We start from the raw sequence: 10,129 nt of genomic DNA on the forward strand, positions 1-10,129 counted from the left end.
ATTAAAACTTGTATTTTCATACAATAAAATCACCCTGAATACGCTGGTGCTTTCAGATTTTGGATCCGTGTAATATGTGAAGAGAAAATGAAGAATATGTCTTATTATGTTGCAGCCGTACTTGACTCAGCCTTATAGGAAGTCATCTTTCTTAATTATTTGTTGTTTATTACTTCACTGAGATTATTATTTCATATCACTCAAATAAGTCTCTGATGTCTATTTCATTTGAAAATATATTCATAAAATAAAATTAGAAACAGTATCTTGAAACAACCTGATTAAAGTTTAGGCTGAGTTGAAGAGTGTGAAGTCGTCTTTCCACAGAGTTCAACGTCTTTGCTGGTGCTGGATTGAATTCCCCGCGGCCCGCATGGGTCTGAGCTAACGATACCAGATGCATCCATCTGATTATTATTATTTTTTTCCTTATCAGATATGCCCAAACATACTATATGATATTGGATTTAAAATGTTCGACAGTTATAATGGAAATTCTGTGTATTTATTTTCAGAAAATGTAATAATATAACGTGGTAAATATTGTCGAAACTGCAACCTTTTATATCGCTAATTGGCAACTCAAATCTCTCGCTGAGGCGACAAACACAACGACGACGCCTTGCAGATCTCATTCTCTCAGCAATACCGTCAAACTTGAATCATTTACTGATGCAACATAATAAGACATATTCTTCATTTTCTCCTCACATTTTACACGCATCCAAAATCTGAAAGCACCAGCGTATTCAGGGTGAATTTGTTGTAGGAAAACACAAGTTTTATTTTATCTTAATCGCGTTAATGATGCAAAATCCGATGATAAATAAAAACAGGTATAAAGAATTAAATGCTTCTCTTTTCACTTTTACTCGTTGTAATTCCTTTGTGTTTTATCTTATTGATTTCAGGAAAAGATGACTTAGTTGTACAATTAATACCGAATCCTATGATATGACCAAAATTTTCCTATCTTGAGCAAAGCGTGAGTTGATTGAAGTAATATAAACATAATTTTGCTAGTTTTCTAAGCCACAGTAGAAAATACTGAGACTGAGCGAGCGGCCTACCTCACGGTACCAGCCAATCAGAGGTCGCCAAACAAACGTCTCGTAGGCGCAAGAATCTACCTTAAATGAATCGACTATAGTCGAACAAAATTGGGCTGAGTACTCTCAAGAACGTGATGCAATGTCCTGTTTTGCTTGTAGGCATTTTGCATCACCTTATGGCAATGTAGACGATGCATTTGTAAAGAGTGGCTTTAGACGATGGAAAAATGCACAAGGAAAAGATGGGGCCATTGCAAAGCACCTGAACTCACATATCCACAAATCCTCTATACTGCGTGGATTGACTACCAACACAATAAAACTGATAAAACATCCATTAAACAGAGTATAAGTGAGGGCTATCAGAAGAAAGTCCGTAAAAATCGTCATTACATAAAAACTCTTGGCGAGATTATACTCCTGACACTAACAAAATATAGCACAAAGAGGCCACAGAGAAGGTGACGATGAACAAAATCCAGGAAATATCAGTCAACTTCTTAGATTCATTGCCAAACATGATCCTGGTACAGCTGAACGTGTCAAAAGTGGTCCAAAAAATGAGAAGTACACCAGTTCTGCAATACAAAATGAGATGATTGATACATTTGCATCAATTGTGAGGGAAGAAATAGCTGAAAATATAAAATCCTCCCATTACTTTTCTGTTCAAGCCGATGAAGCCAAGGATGTGAACTAAACTTCGCAATTAGCACTATAATAGTAGTACGATTTTATGATGAAACCTCACACTGTATTCAGAAATGTTTTATTTCATTCACTCCCATGTCTTCATTGGATGCTGCATATATCACAGACATAATACTGAAAAAACATCAGCCACCTACATCATTGGTGGAGTTTTTGTCATTTATTCATCCATATAAATCTGCCTTTGATTGCTTATACAGGTTACTATATTTGATAGCTGTAACACATCCTGTTACTGGTGCTTCTTGTGAAAGAAGTTTTTCCAAAATGAAAATAGTAAAAACATTTCTTAGAAATTCAATGACTAGTGAGAGACTAAGTAACACTGCATTATTATCAGATGAAAGTAAACGGGCCGACATGACAATCGTAGATCAAACTGCATTAAACATTTTGAGAATTGTCCCGACATGGTCCATATCTGTTTTGTGTTCAAATGTGTATTATAAAAACTTACCATTCTATAATTGCATATTGTTATGAATTGTATATAGTTTTGAATGTCGAAACAACATTTTGAGAATTTTCATGATAAGCCTCATATCTGTCTGTTCATTTCATTAATTAATACCTTTCCTTACTTTGTTCAAATGTGCATTATACAAACTTGCCATTTTTTAATAATTGCATATTGTTTGGGATTGTATATAGTTTTGAATGTCAAACCAGCATTTTCAGAATGGTCATGACATGGTCCAGTATGTCTGTTCATTTCATTAGTTAATACCTTTCTTTAAGTTGTGCAAATGTGTATTACACAAATTTAACATTCTTTAATAATTTGCATATTGGTTGGGATCGTATATAGTTTTGAATGTCAAACTGAACCTTTTCAGGATTGTCATGACATGCCCCATGTATATCTGTTCATTTCATATAGTTACTTTCTTTCTTTATTTGGTTCAAATGTGTATTATATTTATACATACTATCCATTCTTTAATGTTTGCGTATTGTTGGAACTGTATATAGTTTTGAATGTTAAATTTTCATATCATGCAAGTCAGGTAAAATATCAGATGGATGATTTACAGTTGTTTTGCTTAGGAATCAAACAAAATTCTATGTGAACCTTTACCTTTTGGGAAATTCATTCCTCTCCTCCATGAGTTTCAAAATGTTTCCAAAATCGTAATCTTTTTTACAGTTACCTTTCCTATGCATATGCCCACCCAACAATTATCTTTGCCCCAGAGTTGCCCCCCCCCCCCCCCCCCCCCCTCCACGTTTTGAGTGGTAAAATCGCCACTGCGCGTGGTACTTAAATTCTTTGTATTCTTTTGTAGTAAATGTTTTCTGCAAACCTTTTTGCGTGGAATTAACATGTGTATATAATCTGGGGCAAGTAGTGAGTGTTATTAGAGTTTATTATTTTTAATAAATTTGTAAAATTGGGACACTGAGCGACGTAAACTCACTATCTCATCAGAAGTGACAGAAAAAATAAGAGCTGAAAAGAAGCGCTTTTCAAAAAAGGGACAAACTTTAAAGAAAGAAAGTGAAAACATCTGAACGGAGGTATTTTCCCGGGAAGGGAAACCCAGCCAATATTCTTCTTGCAAAAACGAATGTGTACAATGCGCATCTGATTTCTGGGAAATATGAAGAGAACCAGAGGGAGATGGGGATCTGGGGAAGGGGGCGGAAGAGACCACCCAGATACGGACCTAAAACAAAGGCTTTCCTGAGGAAGGGGATGGATGCAAAAGAAATGGGAATTCAGAAAAGTAGTAGCTCCTTGCTGCGTTCAAAAGACTACTTAAACGACGGGTGTTCGTTAAGAGCAGGGTACGTCACGGGAGCACCTGCATATTAACGAGTCTACTTATGTGGATGACGAGGCGTTGAATGCTAAGATTACCTAACTAGCTTGACATTCAAGGGAAGGATTAACGTGACTTTAAGTGACAGATGTATTCGCATGTGTGACATTCTATTATTCTATTTCTATGAGCAAAAGACATTCCCAGGAGCATTACGATTTCCGTTGCTAGCCGAGTGACGAAGGACACATAAAGTTAAGGAAATGAAGAAGAGAGGAGCTTAGTAGCGAAAGAAGCTATAGGCCACCCCTCCCTCAGAAATAAAATGTTATATAAGTCAGGAAAAACAGGTACTGCGAGAGAATTCCGAAGTTCGGTAGTGTAATTTAGAAGAAAGAAAGTCATAGAACGGATTATAATGGATAATTACTCTTTGTTATTGTCTGAAACTCTAAGCGAGGATTGAGTAGACGAATTCAGAAAAAAAAGTAACAGAAGAAAAGTCACATTAATATTTGCCAGATAGTGATCCCCAAAAGTTTTAACCTTGTATACAAGCCCATTGAGGATTTTTCTCTAACCTGGTATGTATCCACCTTTGCGGCATGTTCAGTAAAAGCCCATTGGGGATTTTATTCTTTTATCTGGTATGTTTCCACCTTTGCAGCATTTTAGCACAAGACTATTGTGGATTTTTGTTTCAACTAGTATGTATCCATCTTTGCAGCATGTTTATTAAAAGCCTGTTGGGGATTTTTTTTAGCTGGTATGTATCCATCTTTGCAGAATGTTTAGTTGGGGATTTTTCTAACTGGTATGTTTCCACCTTTGCTGTGGGTTTAGTAAAAGCCCGTTGTGGATTATTTTGTTTTAATCAGTATGTATCAACCTTTGAGGAGTGTTTAGTGAAAGCCCATTGGGAATTTTTTTTAACCGGTATGTATCCAGCTTTGACGCGTGTTTAGTTAGTACAAGACTGTTGGGGATTTTTTTTAACTAGTATGTATCCACCTTTGTGGAATGTTTAGTACAAGCCCATTGTGGATTTTTTAACTGGTATGTACCCACCTTTCCAGTGTGTTTAGTAAAAGCCTGTTGTAGATTTTTCTAACCAGTATGCATCCACCTGAGTGGCGTGTTTAGTACAAGACTGCTGGGTATTTTTGCTTTTACTGGTATGTTTCCACCTTTGCTTTATGCTTGATACAAGCTTGTTGGGGATTTGTTTTTTTACTGGTATGTATCCACCTTTGCATGTATCCATCTTTGCAGCGTGTTTAGTGTAAGCCTGGTGGAATTTAATTTAAACGGTATGTATCCTCCTTTGCGGCGTGTTTAGTACAAGTACGTTTCCACCTTTGCAGCGTGTTTAGTACGAGTATGTATCCACCTTTGTTGCGATTTTAGTACAACTATGTATCCACCTTTTGCTGCGTGTTTAGTACAAGTATGTATCCACCTTTGCGGCGATTTTAGTACCAGTACGTATCCACCTTTGCGGCTATTTTAGTACAAGCATGTATCCACCTTTGCTGCGATTTTAGTACAAGCAGCCCGTTTGAGATTACCAAAGAAATATAAACAGCTTATCATTAAGATAATGACCCCAAGAAATATTGTGAATTTTCCATGTGGCTTTACTACTGGCCACCGTAAAATGATGCGACTTTTTTCCTAGCAACAATTGTGATTTTTTTTCTGTGACTTTTATCCTGTGACTTTATTACCCACCACCAGCAGGATATCGCATTTTAGACGCTGAAAGCCAATTAACTTTCTTATTGAGGTTAGCGATCTATCTAAGCAAGGGAAGGGAGTGCCGCCTCGACCCACTGACAAACACCGAGGAAACCTTTAACCAGACGATATTGGTTCTCTGGTCGGATGCAAGACAGTCCGATGTTAAATAAGTAAATTTTCGAACTGCCATTTATATACATGAGCGTAGTTTGAGTAGATGTTCGTTGCGTTATTGCTGGAAAACTTCTGTTGATAATGAAAGAGTAGAATCATTTCGACAGTGAACGAGAATACGACTTGAAGAATTACTTGGATCATCACAGAAAACAGGATTAAAGTAATTCGGACGTTTCTCATGAATTACTAAAAACATTCAAGTAGAACATCTGCCAGAAAGCATTTAAAAGGCAAGTATGAGTAACGCCACCAACGCGTTTTGGAAACAGTTTCATGAAACTTAATGGTGATACTGATCAGGAAATTGTGGGAATATGAGCAACGTCAACACAATGTAAAAAAAAATATAATAAAAATGGGCCGAAGTTTCTTCGGCGCAATCGAGTTTTCTATATAGCGTATAATTCTGCGTGAAACTCTTAGCCAGGCCCATGAAACTCTCAGCCTCAGCCCATAAAACCTTCAGCCATGGCATGCTGGTGGCCAGTGTTCTTGGCACCTATAGCGGTGCACGGTCATGGCTAAATTTAGCCTTAAATAAAATAAAAACTACAGATGCCAGAGGGCTGTCATTTGGAATGTTTGATGATTGGAGGGTGGATGATCAGCATACCCTCTAGCCTCAGTAATGTTTAAGGTCGGAGGGCGAACTTAAAAAGTGCGGATGGACAGACAGGGCCATCTGATCGTTTTCTTTTACAGAAAACTAAAAAGCGACGAAGATTCTGTTCAGAGTTCTGTTCGTTCTCCAGCCACGTTGCTTTCTGTCTTTGACTCTCCTTCCGCGTTGTTTGGTCTCTTCCAAATGGGCTTTGGAAACAATTATCTTTGACTTCAATTTCAGCTACTCTTGAAAGAACAAACTTTTCAGGCGAGCTCTATGAGGTTCTAGGAATGTGACTCAGCAGTCCCATTAAAATAATTAGTAATAACGAGAAAAAGAGTAAGAAAACAAATATATGCAGTTAGATTTTGTATTCATCAGCCAACGTGAACGTTATCTTCGGGAAAACTTTGCGTTTTGAATATGTAGTTGGAGAGATAATTATATTACATCCTAGAGTTTATTCTGTTTATATTTATGCTCTTCACTGAAAAACTATGTATATATATATATATATATATAGATATATATATATATATATATATATATATATATATTGTAATATCATCTTAAATTATTTCTTTGGTTTCTCTTAACGTAAGTTAAATTTTTTTTTTTTTTTTTTTATTTTTTTTTTTTTTTTTTTTTTACAAAAGTCTCGAGAAACTGCTTGTTGATTCTTTTCGCTTCCCTCAAGGGTTTTTTTTTTTTTGTTGTTATATAGTTGTATTTATCGGCTCGTTTCCCTCTTTTCATGTTTAAACGAGTGGAGGATCGTCTTCAGTAATTGCCTCTTTCGCCTGATGGTTTTACGCTATTATTTTCTCGTCAACCTTACTCGATGTGGGAGAGATTTTCATCATGCGAAGGTTAATCGTCACGGTTCCCCGAAGGGAGGTTCGGCATCACCTATTCATGCCGCACTCTTCGTCACTGTTTTCTGCAACATTGCCTTCTGGCCACGGACAGGACACTAAGACGCTCGCTTTCACTTTTATAAAAACGCCAGGCTGCTGTTGGTAGTGAGGGTTTGTCCCGTGCCCTCTTGTGCGAGTTTGTCTGTGGGCTTTCATTATTTTTGCCCCCCTGTGAGCAAGGTGCAGACCTTGCATCGACGACAACGAGTGCACTGCTGTATCCTCCGGGAATCATCAGGAGGCCTTCTGAGGCCGGAGAAGGGTGAGCATCCCCTTTTGCCCTTATATACTTTCCCCATTACGTGAGTGGACTCTAAATGTTTTGAGTATTGCTTCCAAGCATCAAGTGAAGGCTCTCGCGAGAGTCTTTGTAGACAGTTTTGTTCGACTGAAGCAGTTTCAGTGAGATTTCGACATATTTGATGAACAATTAATTATGTACCGATTGGATAAACTAAGGTGTATCCTAATTATTTTTTTTTTGTAAATTATTAGTGTTAAGGGAGAGTCAGTTATTAGTATCAATTTTCTTGACTTTTTCTCCACCTATCGTGTACACGTGAGTGAGTGTTAATTTCGTTCTTCTACTGTGACATTTCTCTCTTACTCTGCGGTATAATAGTTAGGTAGGAGTTTGAGGTATGTGAGAACATTTATTGTGTATGCTTGGGTGCATATTTTTTTTAGTTCCTCAAGCAGGTTTTCGAGGACATTTCTTTGAGTTTTACTTTGAATAAATAAGTGTAAAATTTAGACATTTTCTTTGAGTGTTTAGTTACCTGAAGTCTTGTGTATAGTAATCTTTATCTGAACTGGCAATTAATTTATTGAACGGAGGACCTGTTTAAAAATAGTGATAACAATAATAATTTATTGTCTCTTGGCAAAGAAGATTCATAACAAATTTTGGCGACCGTGATAGGCTCCTCTTTTTCAGCAACACAGGCTTTGGTTATGGGACACTCGGGGAGGTGTGAAAGCCATTGAACCGATTTAGGTTGGTAGGCAGATCCCTAGTTTTGAAACTAGTTAAAATGCATTATTTTGAGGATGAGGAAGAGACTTCGGTAGTCAGGTTTTTAGCTGATCCTAACTGGGAGAGGATCTTGTTTGAGCTTAGAAAAGATCAGTTGTACATTGTATCGGGGTTCCTATGTATCGGGGTTCCTAAACTTAGGTTTGGCCGCAGAGGTAAAGAAACGACATCTGTTATTTCAGGTGATTAGGGCTGCTAAGGAATATAAAGAAAATGAAAAGGATCATATAAAAGAAAGAAGCGGACAGCTTTGGAGGATTAAATTTTGGGGATGATATTGATGAGGTCTGTGGTGACAAGGACGGTCAATTAGAACTATTACGGGAAAAAGCTCGTTTTCGTGAGTTCGACTTGAAAGTTTTACAGCTCAAGCCCGATGAACGGGATAAAGAACGTGCCCATGAAATCGAGGTGTTAAATTTACAAATAATTCTTAAACAAGGTAGAAATAATAGCCAGACTAATATGTCTCGCAATGAGGATAAATTCAATATGTTTACGGCTTTGAAACTCGTGCCTCAATTTTCGGAGGATGATTTAAATGAATTTTTCATTGCTTTTGAGCGAATAGCAAAGAAATTGGAGTGGCCACTCGATATGTGGACAACGTTGATTCAGTGCAGGTTTGTTGGGAAGGCCCAAAGAGTTTACTACACTTTGGATGAGACTCTGGTTCCGATTATGACAGTGTTAAGTCTATCATTTTGAAAGCCTATGATCTGGTGCTAGAGGCTTATCGACCAAAATTTAGAAATTTAAAGAAAGACTCGGCGGAGACATATGTCGAGTTTGCCAGGAAAAAGACCCAATTTCTGGATGATTGTCTGAAGTCAAAAGAGGTGGATGACTTTACTAAATTGAGGGAGCTTGTTTTGGCAGAGGAGTTTAAAAGAAATATTTCTCGGGAGATGCGTATCCATCTAGAGGAGCTGAAAATAGATTCGGTACAGGAGCTCGCCGTCTCCTCTGATGAGTACGCTCTCACCCATGAAGAGCCGTTAGGTAATAATGATAGCCAGAGGAAGTTCCTTCAACCTCGGATGAAATTTGGACAGTCGTCCGGAAGGAGGGTCTATAAAATTAAATTAATCTAAAAGTTATTAGTGACCATGTAACTACAAAATCTTTACTCTGATGTAAAAGTCAAAATTCCCTTGTCAGGAAGAGAGAGAGAACAAGAGAACTTTAGCATCTCTATACAGCACAGTCATAAGGCTAAGAATGAGTCTCTTCTATGGGAGCTAACTCGTCTGCGGAATTCTATCCCAAAATGGCTGAATGCCTTCAAAACATTTTGGGGCCTATACACTGCTGTAATTTTAATCATTCTCTTTCAAAACGAGAAAATGAGAGAAAGTGGGATTTCCATTATCATAAATCTCTTAACATGAAAGATATGATTATTGAAATACAGTTGCAAGCATAGTATCGTCACTTCCTTGACAATGACGTCACCACAGCTGCAAACGAAATATTATTTCCACTTCACAATCAAATTACTTACAAGACAATTAATTCTCTGTTAACAAACCGAGAGAGATAAGAATTAATTTATCAGTAATATCAAACAGTTTAACATTAAAATAATCTCTAAATACTAAAATGAAATTAAACATGTCGTAACCTAGCACTCTCATCTAAGGAAATTTGATAGTAACCTTTCAATAAGTCTATCTTGGAATTTTAATTAGTTGGAAACAAACTTGGCTTGCCCAATATTATCAAGTAACTGGTCTATGAGAGACAAGGGATATTATTGTCAGCCACACTGATGGAATTCATTTTCCTATAATTAGTACATAGCCTAAATGATCCATCTGGTTTCTTCACTAACACGCATGGAGAACTGTAGTGACTTGAACTGGGTTCTGATAATCCATGCTGCAACAAATAGTCAATTTCTTTCTTCAAAAAATTTCGATGATAAGGTGATAAGCAATAAGCTCTCTGCTTAAATGGTTTTCCATCCTCTTGGATCTTGATATCATGCTTGGTCAGATCGGTACGCCTCTAATCATGTCACTGAACTCTTCACTTTGTTCAACACTCAGATGTTTCAGTCTATCCTTTATATTTTCGAAAATTGAAGAATGATTCATCTTGCTATCAGCTCCCAATTCATAACCATC

This window comes from Macrobrachium nipponense, chromosome 1 (genome assembly GCF_015104395.2).
Source record: "Macrobrachium nipponense isolate FS-2020 chromosome 1, ASM1510439v2, whole genome shotgun sequence".
NCBI classification, from domain to species: Eukaryota; Metazoa; Arthropoda; class Malacostraca; order Decapoda; family Palaemonidae; genus Macrobrachium; species Macrobrachium nipponense.